This window comes from Mesoplodon densirostris, chromosome 19 (assembly GCF_025265405.1).
Source record: "Mesoplodon densirostris isolate mMesDen1 chromosome 19, mMesDen1 primary haplotype, whole genome shotgun sequence".
NCBI lineage: Eukaryota > Metazoa > Chordata > Mammalia > Artiodactyla > Ziphiidae > Mesoplodon > Mesoplodon densirostris.
The window spans coordinates 45,800,962-45,815,923 of NC_082679.1; positions in this window are offsets into that span (position 1 = coordinate 45,800,962).

Here is a 14,962-nt window from a genome sequence, read left to right on the forward strand (position 1 = left end):
GATTCCATTTATAAGAGATTCACAAACAAGGTACTTATCAGAACAGTGGTGGCCTGTGGGGAGCAGGTACTGACTGGAAAGGGGCTGGAGGAGCCCTTCTAGGAGGATGGAGATGTTCTGTATCTTGTTGGGGTTTTGGTTACATGGTGAGACATTTGTCAAAAAATCACTGAATTGCATTTCATCGTGTGTGATTGTTGATCTTAATTAATAATAATTTTGTAGAAGATGCAGAACAGAGAAGGGTGGAATGGAACAGGAGAGGTGGTAGCAGGAGATCATCAGTGACGGAGCAGGGGGCGGGGCGCATGCGTGGCTGTGACACAGGAAGGACTGCCTGTTTGCAAGACCCAGAGTCAGAATGCACTCTGCCCACACATCTGTCCCTCACTGGCACGATCTGAGCTTTGGGAGCCTCTAGGGGTCCATGCCACCTTGTCAGTACGCCCGTCTTTCACCCCATGGTCCAGCCTCCGTTCACATCATCTTGGTAGAAGTTGAAAGGAAACCCCCAAAACGAATGAAAATCCTTTCTTGGTCCCAGCACACGGATTCCTGCAAATCCACCATGTCTCCCTCTGTCAGCTGATGCCCCAATCTCCATGGGAGGAGCCCCCTTGAAATGCACACTGGAGACTAGACAAGGCGCCACCAATCTTCCCTGCAGCCCAGGAACCAGGAAGTTCATGCTCTTGACTCCCCCATCCTGGGTGGGTTTTCTGGTCATACTGGGATAAGGTAACACAGAGCCCTTGCCCTCCATCATTATTTGAGGAATCTAAAGGTCTTATAGAGGCCTGGCTCCCATTCAGTGCCAAGCCCAGGATCTCGAGTGCTCTCATTTTCACTGTAATGTTTTAAATCACTCAATGTGTATTGTTCTCTGCCGCCAGACTCCTGGCCCCAGTCATTTATATCCTAGCCACACTTGCCACTGAGAGTTACCCAAATATATGAACTCCTGTCTCACCTGCATGCTTCTATATTTGTTATTCCCTCTGCCTAGGCTATGTTTCTTCCTACTTTATCTTTCCAGCAAGTTGCTAATATCTCTCAAGGTGAAGCTCATCTCCCACTGTCTGTAAATGTTCTACAAACACACACACCCAATGGTGCTAGCCCCACCCCTACCCCTGGCATCACATCATTCACAGCACCGCATTGGCCACTTGTCTCCCTCACTAGGGAAGAGCTACTTAATGGCAGGGGATAGGAATCCTTTGCTGTTTCATCCTCAGAGCCTGGCACAGGGGACGTCATTAGTAACTGGTATGGATTGAGAATGTGCACACACACACACTCACAACAAAAATAATAAAAAGTGCCCTGCAAAGACCTTCCTCCTTCCGGGTCCAGAGCTGCCTGCTAGGGATACCCTTCTGGGCTGGAGGTGGGGCAAGTGGACGTTTGCTAATCATACCTCTTCCATCCACCAGGCCTTCCAGATCTATCGAAGGCAGGACCTTCTGCACCCACAGGATCCTGGGGCAGGGAAGCCTGTTCCATCACCTATAGCAGTTGAATTGAAAAGGATGCTTTCCCCATGTTTTAGGGGGGAAAGGCAGTTTTTCTTCAGCCTGCAGTTTACATGGCTAAGTTTCTTTGTCAGGACTTTTTTCTTCTTTCCTTCTTTATTATTATCACTATTAATTCTAAACTCCTAAAAATAAAGGGTATCAACATGAGCAGTGGAGAGTAGAGCCTTGTTAAACACTGAAATTCTGGGCCTGTGCTGGGGACACTTGAACAAAGAAACAGGCTAATCCAGAGAGTAAGCGACCACACTTCCAGAGTCTACGCAGCACTGCCGAGGATCCAGGGAAGGCCTTGCTGCAAGGTTGCCATGGCAACGGAGCTGTCACAGATCCAGGGCTTTGCTGGGTAAGCACAAATGGATGGCATTCAGGCTCCCTCTTTTCATTTGAAAATTACCACTAATTTGCAATTAGTTGAAGGAAAATTAGAGATGGAGGAAAGGGAATTGCTCTTTTTAGCAAACAGCCACAACCACTGAAAATTGACTTTTCTCCTGAGTCATGGTGGAGAGGAAAGAAAGGATGTTGCTATAGAGAATAAGGGCTTTGCAGCTAGATCGAAGGACTACAGCTTGGTTCTCTCATATCCTGACTGCGTGACCTTGGGGAAGTCTCTCAACCTCTCTGGCTTTACTTTCTTCAGTTATGAAACCTGTATAAACACATCCACCTGCATGGTTGATGGGAAGGTTAAATGAAATAACAGAAGTCAAGTCCCAGGCACAGAGTAAGTGCACGGCTAATGGTGAATGAATCACTACTTGAGGTTTTCATTCATTCACAAAGTCTTCTCTCCTTCCCTTGCCGTTCCCTTTATTTATCCAATTCCATCATTCCCCTAGTATCTCTTAAGCACTTCTCTGTCCAGGCGTGTTCTAGAAACTGTAGCTCATCGCATCGGAGACCCATAAGCAGTCATGGGTCAGAATCACATCCTCCCTACAGCTGTGCAGGACCGCCCTCACTCACCATCTTCTCCAGGATGGCCATCCAGGTCTCAATCAGCATCTTCTCCTCTGCATTCTGCCCACTGATGTAAAGATTATTTTGGCCCTAAGTGCAAAGTCTTCCTTGGTCCTTTTAGGAGAGGAAAGCCCCAAGCAGCTGAGGTTCACAGGGCCAACAGCCCAAAGTGACACCAAAGGCAGGGACTGTGGGGGGAGGAGACTCAGGACTTGCTAAGTCCAGGTGTCCCTGGGCTCTGAGATCTTCCTGAACAAGGACTGAGCCCTCTTTGTCTCCGAGGTCCCACCCACAGGACCATCATGCACCAGATCACCAACTATCTGGGGCAAGCATGGTAGGACAGCCTTCCCATGGGCCCCTCACTCTGCCTGGAGGGCTCTTCTCCCCCACCTTGGAGAATACCCACACTTCAGCCTTCAAGTCTGAGCCCCCAGAGTACATGGGAAAGCACCTCTCTTTCTCTCTTTTTCTGTGCACACAACCCCACTCCAAACCAAGAGAAGAAGTATAGAGCTGGTCCAAAGGAGAGAGGTGCTGGAGGTTTTTCCAACAAGCCCTGTTATCCCTCATCCCTGAGGTCGGGTGGCATCGTGGTTAGGGGCCCGGGCCGCACCAATGTCCTGTCTCCACCCATGGTACGACCTCGCACAAGTTACTTCTTGAAGCTGTAGTTCAATCACATTTGCAAAAATGAGTAATGATGATATTTCCAGGGTACATCCCTGCTGTCTAAGTTTGATTTGCAGGACCAGGAGTAAAAACCGTTCTCTTTCAAAAATTGGGACTCAAACCAGTAAGTGAAGCCATGAACATGAGAGAACAGTGATGAGAGCAGAGAACCTGAGCTGCCAGCCTGCACAAAGCCTTAGACAGTAAACCGGAGGGAAACCAAGACTGCCATGCTGCAGACAAAGAACCTAGCATCCAGAGCAGTGCTGGCCAGTAGCATTTCCAGCTCACCTTCTTCCCATTAGAATGGGTGACATGGACTCATGAAGAATTATCCACTCACATTGTAAGCCACAAGCAGTTATGAATTCTATTACCCAGCAACTTGGCCAAGAAGCCTCTGGCTCACCCTCAGACAAGAAAAGTCCCACCCAGCAAACAGAGGCACCTGGGAAAGAGAATGGTTCATAGGGATGGAAGGTTGGCTGATCAAGTCCTTCATCAGCACCAGGCTGAGTTCTTTCCATGATACCTTCCCCCTCTTTGGTATGAAAGTGGCAGGGTGAGAAGAGGGCAGAAAGGGTCAGAATAACCATTTTCGAAGGACTATTCCACTGTGGGAGCCTACAGAGGTGATCTAATCTCTTTGGGCTCCATTTGCCTCCTCTATCAAATGAGGATGATACCCTTGTAAGGGAATAAATGTGTGTAAAGCAGCTAGAGAAGCCCTCTGCATCCTACTGTCTTTGATGATGGACACTGGCAGCATCAATGAGGGTGACCTGAATAAGGCTTTGTCATCACGCTCATGGCAAAGGCTCACATTTTTCAAAAACTGGATCTACCAAGCTTGGGGACTTACCAAGCATTATCTCATTTAATCCTCAAAATAACTGACAAAGATATTCTTATTACCCCCCACCCCCGACTTGCCAGGGTGACTGAAGCTCAGGATTAAACAACTTGCCCACAGTCACGCTCCTTCTCAAAGGCTCAAGACAAAATTTGGATCTGGCCCGTCTGACTCCAGAGCCTGTGTTCCTAATTCCCATCCCATCCCACCTCCATTAACCTAGGTAACTTACTGAATTGAGGAACTTCGAGGGGCTTTGGATCTGCATTTCACAGTAGTAATTTCAGAGCACTGTATATGGTAAGTACTACAAGTCTTACTTCAGGTTATGTTTTCTCTTAATAAGGATCCGAGGGCATATGGCATGTGAAAGGAGTACTTTGTACACATCACACCAAGGTGTGACCAATCTCTGACTCGTGCTGGGTGTTCGGCTAAGGTTGACTCTCATAAATAATTCAGCTGCCACTAGAACACTTTCACCAATACCTCTCACCACTGAACAATACAGCTACTCATAGAATTCCCTTAGACTTTATTTTTCTGTTTCTGTAAGGTCAGTAGTAATGTTCTTCAATTTGTTTTTTATTCTAGTATTTTGAATATTCTCTATTTTTTCTTAGTTAGCCTAAATAAATGTTTGTCAATTTTGTTGGTCTTTTTGAAAAAACAACATTTGGTTTCATTGATTCTATTCTTTGTTGAACTAATTTACACTCTGATCCTTATAATTTTCTTCCTTCTGCTTGCTTGGGTTTGTTTGTTCTTCTATGTTAGTGTCTTAAGGTAGAAGGTTAGGATGTTGAGATCTTTATTTTCAAAAAATATAGGGATTTACATCTATAAATTTCCCTCTAAGCACTGATCTAGCTGCATCACATAAGTTTTGGTATGTTTTTATATTCATTTTCATTCATTTCAAAATATTTTCTAATTTTTCTTGTAATTTCCTCTATGACCTACTGGTTATTTAGTAGCATGTTGTTTAATTTCCACATATTTGTGAATTTCCCAAATTGCTTTCTGTAATGGACTTCTAATTTCATTCCATTGTGACCAAAGACCATACTTTACACAATTTCCATCTTTTTTACATTTATTGAAGCTTTTTTATGGCTTAGAATATGGTAGATTTTGTAGATCCATTTGCACTAGAGAAGAGTGTATTCTGCTGTTGGGTGGAATGTTCTATAAATATATGTTAGCTTTAATTTGTATACAATGTTGTTCAAATCTTCTGTTTCCTGGTTCGCTGACATACAGTTTTTCATAGTATTCCCTTACACTTGATTTTTTAAAAATTTCTGTAAGGTCAATAGTAGTATCTCCTCTTTCATCTCTGATCTTAGTAAATTGAGTCTTTCCTATTTTTTTCTTAGTGGGGTATTAACATCTCAAACTTTTATTTTTGAACTTTCTATTTCTCTCCTCAATTCTATCAGCCTTTGCTTCATGTATTTGGGGGCACTGTTGTTAGGTGCATACATGTTTATACTTTTTTTTTTTTTTTTTTTTTTTTTGTGGTATGCGGGCCTCTGCCTGTTGTGGCCTCTCCCGTTGCGGAGCACAGGCTCCGGACGTGCAGGCTCAGCGGCCAAGGCTCACGGGCCCAGCCTCTCTGTGGCATGTGGGATCTTCCCGGACCGGGGCACGAACCCGTGTCCCCTGCATCAGCAGGCGGACTCTCAACCACTGCACCACCAGGGAAGCCCCATGTTTATACTTTTTGTGACTTTCTGATAGATTGATCATTATATCACTATAAAATAATCCTCTTTAACTCTAGTAATATTTTTTGTGTTAAAGTGTACTTTGTCTGAGATTTGTATAGCTACTCCAGTCACTGCATTTTTCTAAGGGGTTAAATGAGTTAATCCATATGCATCATACAGAAAAGCATGTGGCTCAGGGCAAGTGTTTGGTAAGTATTAGCTATACTGTTACCTATGGGACACTGTTGGAGTGGCCTTACATGCCCCTGATCGCAGTTAAGCCTCATCACATCCAAACCTGTGGTGCATACAATTTTCTATATTTTACAGAAGAAAAAAGGAGAACCAAAGAGCTCAAGTAGATTGTCCAAGATCCTCAAGCCAACTGGGTGATCCAATTGAATCTTTTCTACTCCAAAGCCCATCCTCTCTTCTGTATGCTCTGCCTGAGATGTTGTGGCCAAATCAGTTACCTACAAGATCTTAACTTTATAGTCAAACTGAAGACAAACTGCAGTGGTCAAGAACAGGGACTTGGATGTCATAAGAGTTTACAGTAAATCTTGGAACCACTATTCACGGACTGGAGGACCTTCAGGAAGTTCTTTAACCTCTGCATGGCTCAGTTTTCTCATCAGTAACTTGGTGATTCTGATGGCGCCTCCTCTAAAGGGCCATTATGAGGATTCACTGTGATAATGTCAGTAAATTTCCTGGCATCTAGAGATCAGTAAAAAGTTGGCTGTTATTCATATTTATTATGATTATTACTATGGTTAGCTAAAGGGAGAAGAAGTGCACTAAGATACCTACCAGAAAATGTAAGAACTGCCACAAGGTAGACAAGAGGAAGATATGTGTGTGTGTTTGGAGAAAGAAGAAGTCTCCCCTGACTCAAGGACCATCAGAGGATTCCTAAGAAGTGTTATATTTCTGTAGGACCTTGAAAAAGGTACAGTGAGGACAGATGAACAGGGCATGACTGGCTTGGTGAACAGCAGAGCCAAGGCACACAGATAGGTAAGTACTTAAATGGCCGGGAATGGGAAACATGCTGGAATTCCCCATCAGCACAGCTCTGGCCTCCTTTGAGAGTACCATCCTAAACACAAGGTGCCATAAAAATCTAAGTATCTCAGTAAAAGGAAGAACAGATGGCCCAACAGGAAGGAGCTAGATCACAAGGCAAGAATCTACATTTCCCCCACTCCACCCCACCACTGTTCTCACCTGTCCTATTTGCCTTTATCTCTGATGAGTTTACTCAGAACTCATCTGCCTGGCGCTAAAAGCTCTGTAGGGTGCAGAGGGTAGGTTTGGGGAAGGAACATCCTGCAAAACTAAAAACTCCCCTCAGTTCTGTGCTCAGCCAAGAACACAGATTTCTTCAGCCCAGAACTTCTATGGCATCCCTTGAGTCTGGACCAGAGGCAAAGGAGTAAGAGGTCCAGCTGGGCTCCAGGGGAAGGGGCATGAGAAGGTGCTGGGACCTCACATCCTTCAGCACCACCCTGGAGAGGGGTGGCTATGGATATTGGTCCCCCAACCCTTCCTTATCAACTCTGCCACTATGATCACCCTCACAGGGCACCCTGACCTCCCCTTTGTAGAAAATGAGGGTAGTCAGCATAGGGGGCATCAGCGTGCACTGCCACTTTTTGAGACACACCCTCCCTCCAAGCTGCTCTGTGGGGCTTTGTGCTCAACAATTTCACAGCCATGATTTTGTGTCCTCCTCCTAACAGTCCACCTGTTGGTTGTCCCTTTTTAAGGGATTCTTATAATCCAAGAGTGGCTCAAAGCCACTTGCCTAAGGTCATGAGGTCATAAGTGAGGGAGCCAAAAGGTAACCCCACCCCCACAGGACACCAGGCAGCTCAGTGTGGCTCCTGGGGCACACCAGGTGTGACAAAGCTGAATCTAAGGAGCCAGGTATTATATGCTGGCATCAGATCACAGACCATCTCAGGGGGACGTAAATAGAAGGAGGCAGGGGCTGGAGGGGAGAGCCAATGGGCAGGTGGAGAGTCTCACCAACAGCCTCCAGTGAGCTGAGCAAGCAAGGCAAGGCCATCTTCAATGCCAGATCAGAATGTGGAAGGTACCTTGTCTTTAATCCCACCAAAGGGCCAAGCCCAGCCACCAGGAATCTAGCCCCACGGAGTTGGAGGGGAAACTCAGATGTGGGCTCAAGCCTCCAGTCCATGAGAGAAGGGACTGGCAAAACCAAAGGGGTAGGATTAACATTAATGTAGCACCTACTGTTTGTCAGAAGCTCTCATACCTTTCATTTCCTTATAGTCCCTGCTGCGGCCCAATAAGGGGGTAGTCTGTCCCCCAGTTTTATAGATGAGGATGCTACAGCCATGATAAGCTAGTCGATCACAAGTTCTACGCCCCCTCCTTCTGTGGCACACGGGTGGATGACACTTCGCAGCACGTGACTTTTCGGGGGGGGGCAGGGACACGTGACTGAGTCCTGGCTGATGGAATTGGACACAAGGTATAGAGGTCTCATACACACTCCTTGGTCCTCATATTTGCCCACAAGAACCTCCATTCCCTTCCCCCTCTTCATTTGTCTGCTGGCTGGACGCAGATGATAAAATGCAGGATTCAGAAGCCCCCATGAACGGCAGAGCCCCGAGATAGAAGGAGCCTGGGTCCCTGAGTGACAGCACTGAGCAAGAAGAGATAGAGCCCTGGGCGGAAGCCCAGGAGACATGGCCCTCCAGATAACCTGCTGTGAGCCCTGCTGCTCCATCATTTCCCCACTGTAGCCTTGGTGTCCCCTTCTGCGTAAGATAAGGGTGGGACCAGATGATAGCCAAGGCTCCTCCAAAGAAGGCTGCCTTTCAGGGATGTGCACGCTGCTTTAAGCAAAGGAGGAAGAAGAAAGGCATTGAGGACTCCTCCTCCTTCCCATGGGCTCCGCTGCCTTTCCCTAGGGCTGTCTGCCAGGCCTGGTGTGGCACCTCCATCAGAATTGAGGACACCCACAGGAGCGGCGCTGGTACCCTTTACAGACTTCCCAGCACCGTCACTGATGAGCTGGTTCATCTTCACATCCAACAGGCATGGCCCACGTAGCTCCACCACAAGGACACCAAACCCCATCCACAGCTTCTCCTGCCCCCTGTGGGCCTGAAGGTCCAGCACCCCTGGAGGCATGAGGCTGAGGGATCCTTGTCTTCCTTCCTTCTTGCCTGGACACTCATTACAGGGCAGTGACATTTCATTTTCCGGGGCTCCCAGCCAGTTCCACTATGCTCTGGCCCCTGGAGACCTGTGGAAGTGGTGGAGAAGACACCAGCTTCCTGACCGGGGCCGTGAAGGCCATTTCTGCCGCCTGGAGTGCTACACAGGGGACACGCCTGGCTTCCTCAACCCTCCCTTGGTTATTTGTTAGTGGTGTTATTTCTCTTCCCCTCTTGCTTCTCCGTCTCCCTCCCGTGAATATCTGTTTTAACAATCACTCTCCAGAGGCATTTGTCTGCTGGGAAAATCGCAGCTGACAGCAAAGGTCACCGTGACCAGTTCTGACTCCCGCATACAAATGTGCCTTTTAGCCGTAGGCCCTGCAAAGAAGGAACAGGTCCTGTTATTGATAAATCCTTGAAAAGACTCTAATGTATCTTCATTTCAGGGAAAACAACTGCCTTCAAGGTTGCACCAAGAAAATAAAGCAGGAGGCCTGGTGAAGGATTTGAGAAGTTGGCATTTTCCCGAAGGTTAAAAGATAATAACACTTCTATTAGGATCACTCCGCCACACTGTATTGATCTCATCAGGGGAGCCACTGCAGGTCTAATAGGAACAGAGCGCCGCGTTCTGGAATTAATCACGGGGGGAGGGGTTTTATTACGGTTCATAGGGCGTTTCATTCAAGCTGCATCGTTAGCAATATTTATGGCCCCACTCCCCCGGCCGTTATTAAGTGTAAGTGGGCCTCGTGGAGCTGGGCCTGCTGGGTTAGAACACAAAGTCATTCTTCAAAAGTAAATCTTATCTAAACTGTGCACAAAAAGCCAATTACGTTTTGATTTACATGTTAATTCTATTGCAGAGGCCCCATACTGAAGCATGGGGGGCCAGAAGGACCATGTCTGGCTGGAGATGGGACCTCGGACAAGCTCCTCGCCTTCACTCTGCCTCAGCTTCCAGATCTGTAGAATGGGGTGGACGGAACCTGCCCCCCAGCAGGAGAATTAAAGAGACAGCACACAGAGCATCTGACATAACACCTGACAAGGGAGGAGCAGGCAAAGCCCAGCACCACTCTTCTTCCTGATAGAAGCATTACCCCTTCTCTCTGGAGACCTTACCTGACTTGAATTCTGGAGAGACCAGTCTAAGCAAAAATTCCAGCGAAAATAGGCTGAATTTGTTTTAATCCCAAACCTAAGATAAATACATGAGTATGTGTTAGGACTCACGGAAACTAGTTCCTGGTTTACCAATTTCCACCTCCTGTCCTTTTCTTGTAGATCAGGGATGCCGACGCTTACCCCACAATGTGGGGCAACCCATCAGCTCTGGTGTAAAGACTATCTAAATCTCACTGAATTGTTTTGAAAATTAAACAAAATAGATTTGAAAGAGCTGAGTCTTGATCTTACACAGAATACACACTCCATAACTCAAGACTCTGTCATGAGTAGGAGTCATATACTAGTGATATAATAGTCATAATACTAGTAAGCATGGTAGGAGGACTAGTACTCATGGTAGTAAAATTAATAATTATAGTAGTAGTAGCAATAGCAGCAAGTAGTTCTACTAGTTGTAATGGTACTAATAGTAGTAGTAGTACTGGTAGTAACAATAAGGCTAACAGTGGTGGTAGTAATGGTGGTAAAGAAGTACCCAAGTCCCAGTTCTCATTACCTGCGTGATGTAAACCAAGTCAGTTAACTTCTCTGAGCCACAGGCTCATCATTTGTAAAATGGTAGTAAAATCATCTAACCCTCAGGGATCTTGTTTGTATCAAATCTTACATTGTAGGTAAAGCTCTGTCTGGCCCACAGCAGGCTCAGAAACCATCCATTTCCTTCCCTATCAGCCTCCACCTACTTCTAATCTCTTGCTTACTCCCTGCCCTGAGCTTCTGAGTCTCTTTGTGACTGCATGTTTGGAATTTGTCTTTGTGATTGCTATGATGGGAAAAGCACTAGATCAGGAGGCTGGTGAATGGGGTTTGATGCTGGGTGGAAGACCTAAAACTCGTATCTTCATCCCAGGGCTGATGGGAAGACTAAGTGAGAAGATGCAAGTAAGCCCTTCCCATGGGCCTGGTCACCACAGGCATTCTATGTCAGATGCCTCTAGAAAAGGCCCTTCACTGTCCTGACCTCAGTTTCCCCGTGTACACGGTGGGAGTCTATTTAAAGTGAGCACCCAATCAAGGAACCTGCTAGAGCACTTCTTAGGACAAAGGGCTTCCACTGTCTCTCCATTCACAGAGCCTGATATAGTCCCTTGCACACAACAGGTGTCCAATTAACAATTCTTCCATCATTTGGGCCTCGTAAGAATTCCCTTCCACATCACCATACTTAAGAGGTCACGTGGTGTTTTCTGAGTGAATATCTCCAGCATCAAGGAGCTCATCATCCTGAGATTCAGCCCATGTCCTCGTGAAACAACTAGAGTTTTCAGATGTGCAGCTGAAATCTACATCTTCATAAATGCCACCCTTCAGGTCAGGCCTTTGGAAGCCCATGAAACACTCTGTTGTGACAGTGCTCCAAGTGTCCCATTAGATTCGCTCAGCCTCCCATCTTTACTGGCTAGACAACCCCAGTCCTTCCACCGTTATGTTCAAGACGTGGTTCATTCCCTTACCAACCCAGCAAGCACTGAGTACTTGTGCAGCAGGCCAGGCCTGTGCTGGCACTTAGGAACACAGCGATGGGAAACGACAGGTCCTCCGTGCAGAGCGAACGACCCCGCTCACAAGTGTCTGCCATGACTTGGCTACCCTCTCAGCTTCCTACTCTGGATTCCCATCCACAGGCGCAGGCCCTGGAGCTGAGTCCCAGCCCAGGCAGTCTGACCAGTTCAGAGAGACATCCGACCCCTAGCCCAGCCCCAGTATGTAGTAAATATCCAGGAACGTATGTTGAATGAATATTTCCTACCTGGATATCACCTTCCCCCTTCTAAAGGCATATGGTCACTAATGTTCTTATCTTATAGGAAAGGCCAAGCAAGCAGCCGACGTGGAATGGGTCCCACAGGACAGAGTTTGAGCATTTCTGACTTGGACCAGTGAATAAGCTGAATCTAGGGGTGTGCAAAGCCAGGAACACAAGAGCGCAGGAGTCTGCTCGCCAGACAGGAGACCGACAGGGGTCTGAGCACTGAAGGACAGCATGAGATAGAAGCGTCTGGTAGGAAGGCTGATGCCAGCACCCTAGGGTGGAGGAGGGGGGCTGTGTGCTCATGCAGTGAGCTGGGGGCAGTGTCAGAGAGTAAGGACAGAGAGAGTAGAGGGGGGGAGTCAAGTGAGCAAGCTGGAGGGAATGGCTGTCAGCAACGGGGAAAGTGATGGAACTTCTGATGGACACGTGTGACCCCGGGGCCAGCTGTGGGTGTGAAGGTCAGAGGCGCGTGAGCCTGGGCTGTGGCAGCCACCACCTGGGCTTCCTGGAGCAAATCAGGAACTAGGAGATAGAACAAGTGAGGGAAAGGTGGAGGTGTGGGGGAGCGATGGGGAGAGACAGAGAACAGTGAGGGTCGGGAAGAAGAGAACAGGAGATAGGGTGGGTGAGACCAGGGAGATCGATGGTGTCCGCGAACATTAAACACCAGCCTTGCGAGCACTTTCATAAACTTGGTTTATTGCATAAGTCATCTTTACCATAAAACAGATTTCCATTTCCCTCCACCCCCAGTCTCCCAGCTCTGTGGCCTGATAAACACAACTGTGTGGCTGGCGCAATCTGCGTCTCGTAAATCCGCGTGTTCCGCTGGCTTCACGCCAAGCCCAGGTCGCACTTCCAGGGGGCCCTGGGGCTGGAAGCACCCCACCCTGCCCAGAACACGCCCCCCACACGGACCCCAGAAATAGATGCTAATATCCACGGAAGAGTGCTGGTCACGTGTTCATTTTTTAGCTGGGGAAACCCACCTCTGCAGGAAGCGGCATAAAGAGAGCCTTATGGATTTGGAAGAAACACCTGAGCCCATCACTTAAAACACCAGGCACGTGAACACTCCTGTCCTTCTATCTGACATGGCAAGTGGCTGGTCGAGGGCAAAGAGACCAGAAGGGCGTTCCAACATGTAATTAGAAGCGCATCGGGGGCTACCATTAAAGACCAGCTCATCTTCTGTAATACTGAATCCAGAGACTAATTTTAGGGGATTTAGAGAGCAACTTGTGAAAATATTTTCTGATTCACAGGCCCTCATATTGGTTCAACCTGAGAATACTCTTCACTAAAGCTATAGCTCCTAATATTTCCCCATTAAAGTCTGACACACACTTTAAGTTGAATATAGAACCATACTGAATATATATACACACATATTTAAATATATACATATATGTAATATGTACATATGTGTGCATATATACACATATATATGAATATATATGTATGTATGAATGAAATAATAGTAGACATTCCGTCTCCACACTCCTGTTGAGTTTTGAGTCCAGACTGATGTCTGCACATGGTGAACAAGAAGAGAATGGCATGCAGTTGCAATGCAGCACAAATATACTAATGTGGGTCTGACGGCTGGCTGCTTTGATTTATGAATTCATCCAGGGAAAAACCAAAAACATTAATTCACAGAGGTTAAAGGTAAGACCCAAAAGAAGAAATGCATACGACCAATCCACACATGAAAAATTGCTCAATCTCTTGAATAATTAAAGAAATAAAACTGAACCAGTAATAGTTGTCTTTTAATTTGATAAAGACTAATAAAAAGTGATAATAGTCCAAGCTGGCAAGGCTGTGGTGAGACAGTTCCTCTCATTCACTGATGAGGCAAATGGAAATGTACATGGGTGCCCACTGTAGTCTGGGGTGTCTACTAATAAGCTTGCAGTGGTTTAGTGGACCCAGTTACTGTCAGTAAAGAGAGAGCTTTGTTTTCTTGTATAATTGCAAAGTCTAGGGATTACCCAGGACAAGAAAGTGATGCTCCAACATGAGGCATGGGGAAAAGAGAATCGGGGAAATGAGAAGAGGCTGGAACAGTGAAGAAAAGGACCTGACCTGTCCAGAAAAGAGACATTTTCCAGAACCACCGGGCCTAAAAGGTGTACAATTGCCCCATGAAGATCAGAACTCCTCTGCAGGTCACCTATCACTGTGGGCTGAGAGTGACATAGAAACCCCTACCAAGAACACGTCTTGGTGGGGATCCAGGCAGCCTCAGTCAGTCCCCGTATTGTCATGAAGCAAAGGAAAACCTTCAGGAAATATTATAAAGCACCAAACCAAGCGGGGTCCCTGGTAAGCCTGGGGCCTAACTGGGGAGAATAGGATAGCACGCCCTGAAAGCTCCTTAAGAACCCCAAACCCAAGGGGGCTTGCTGCCATCTGGGACGGCACTTCATCATGCATGGACTTCCCGAAAGTCCGGTTAATGCCTTTCCAGCTGCCAGCCTGGGTTCTCAGCAGTGCTCCCCACCGCCAACAGTAGGCAACATCTAGTTATCTCGTGTGTCCCTGGACTTACACTTTTGCCACAAAAAAAGATCTGCTCCAATACAGATGCAAATGCAATTTTGACAAGGCAAGACAAGTTAGGAGCGATTTCAAGGTGCCAATCAACTCACATATCTGTTCAGGTCCCTGATGTGGTTGCTCTACTGGCTGTAAGGTTTTCTAACCTTCTCTTCATACAAAAAAAATTAAGCTCAGATTTATAAACAAAGTCCCTGATTACGGCTGCATTGTGTTCACACTTGATACGCATATTTTGAGGGTTTTCCAATACTATTTGGCCAGAGGCTATTCAGAAACTCCTTCGCTGAAGAAGCCATGAGCCTCCCCTTGGTTCACTGACCTCAGTGATGCTCCAGGGCCAGAGGGCTGAAATAGAAAACCTCAACTAAACAGAAGTGAACCACCCAAGAACCTCAAGTTGCTGGGATTTATTTCTATTTCTATATTTGAATCTGCTGAGAATGTGCTTAACCAATTCAATATACTCCTTCAACGAATGTTTACTGAGGTCCTGCCAAGCCTTCTCCTGGATGCTG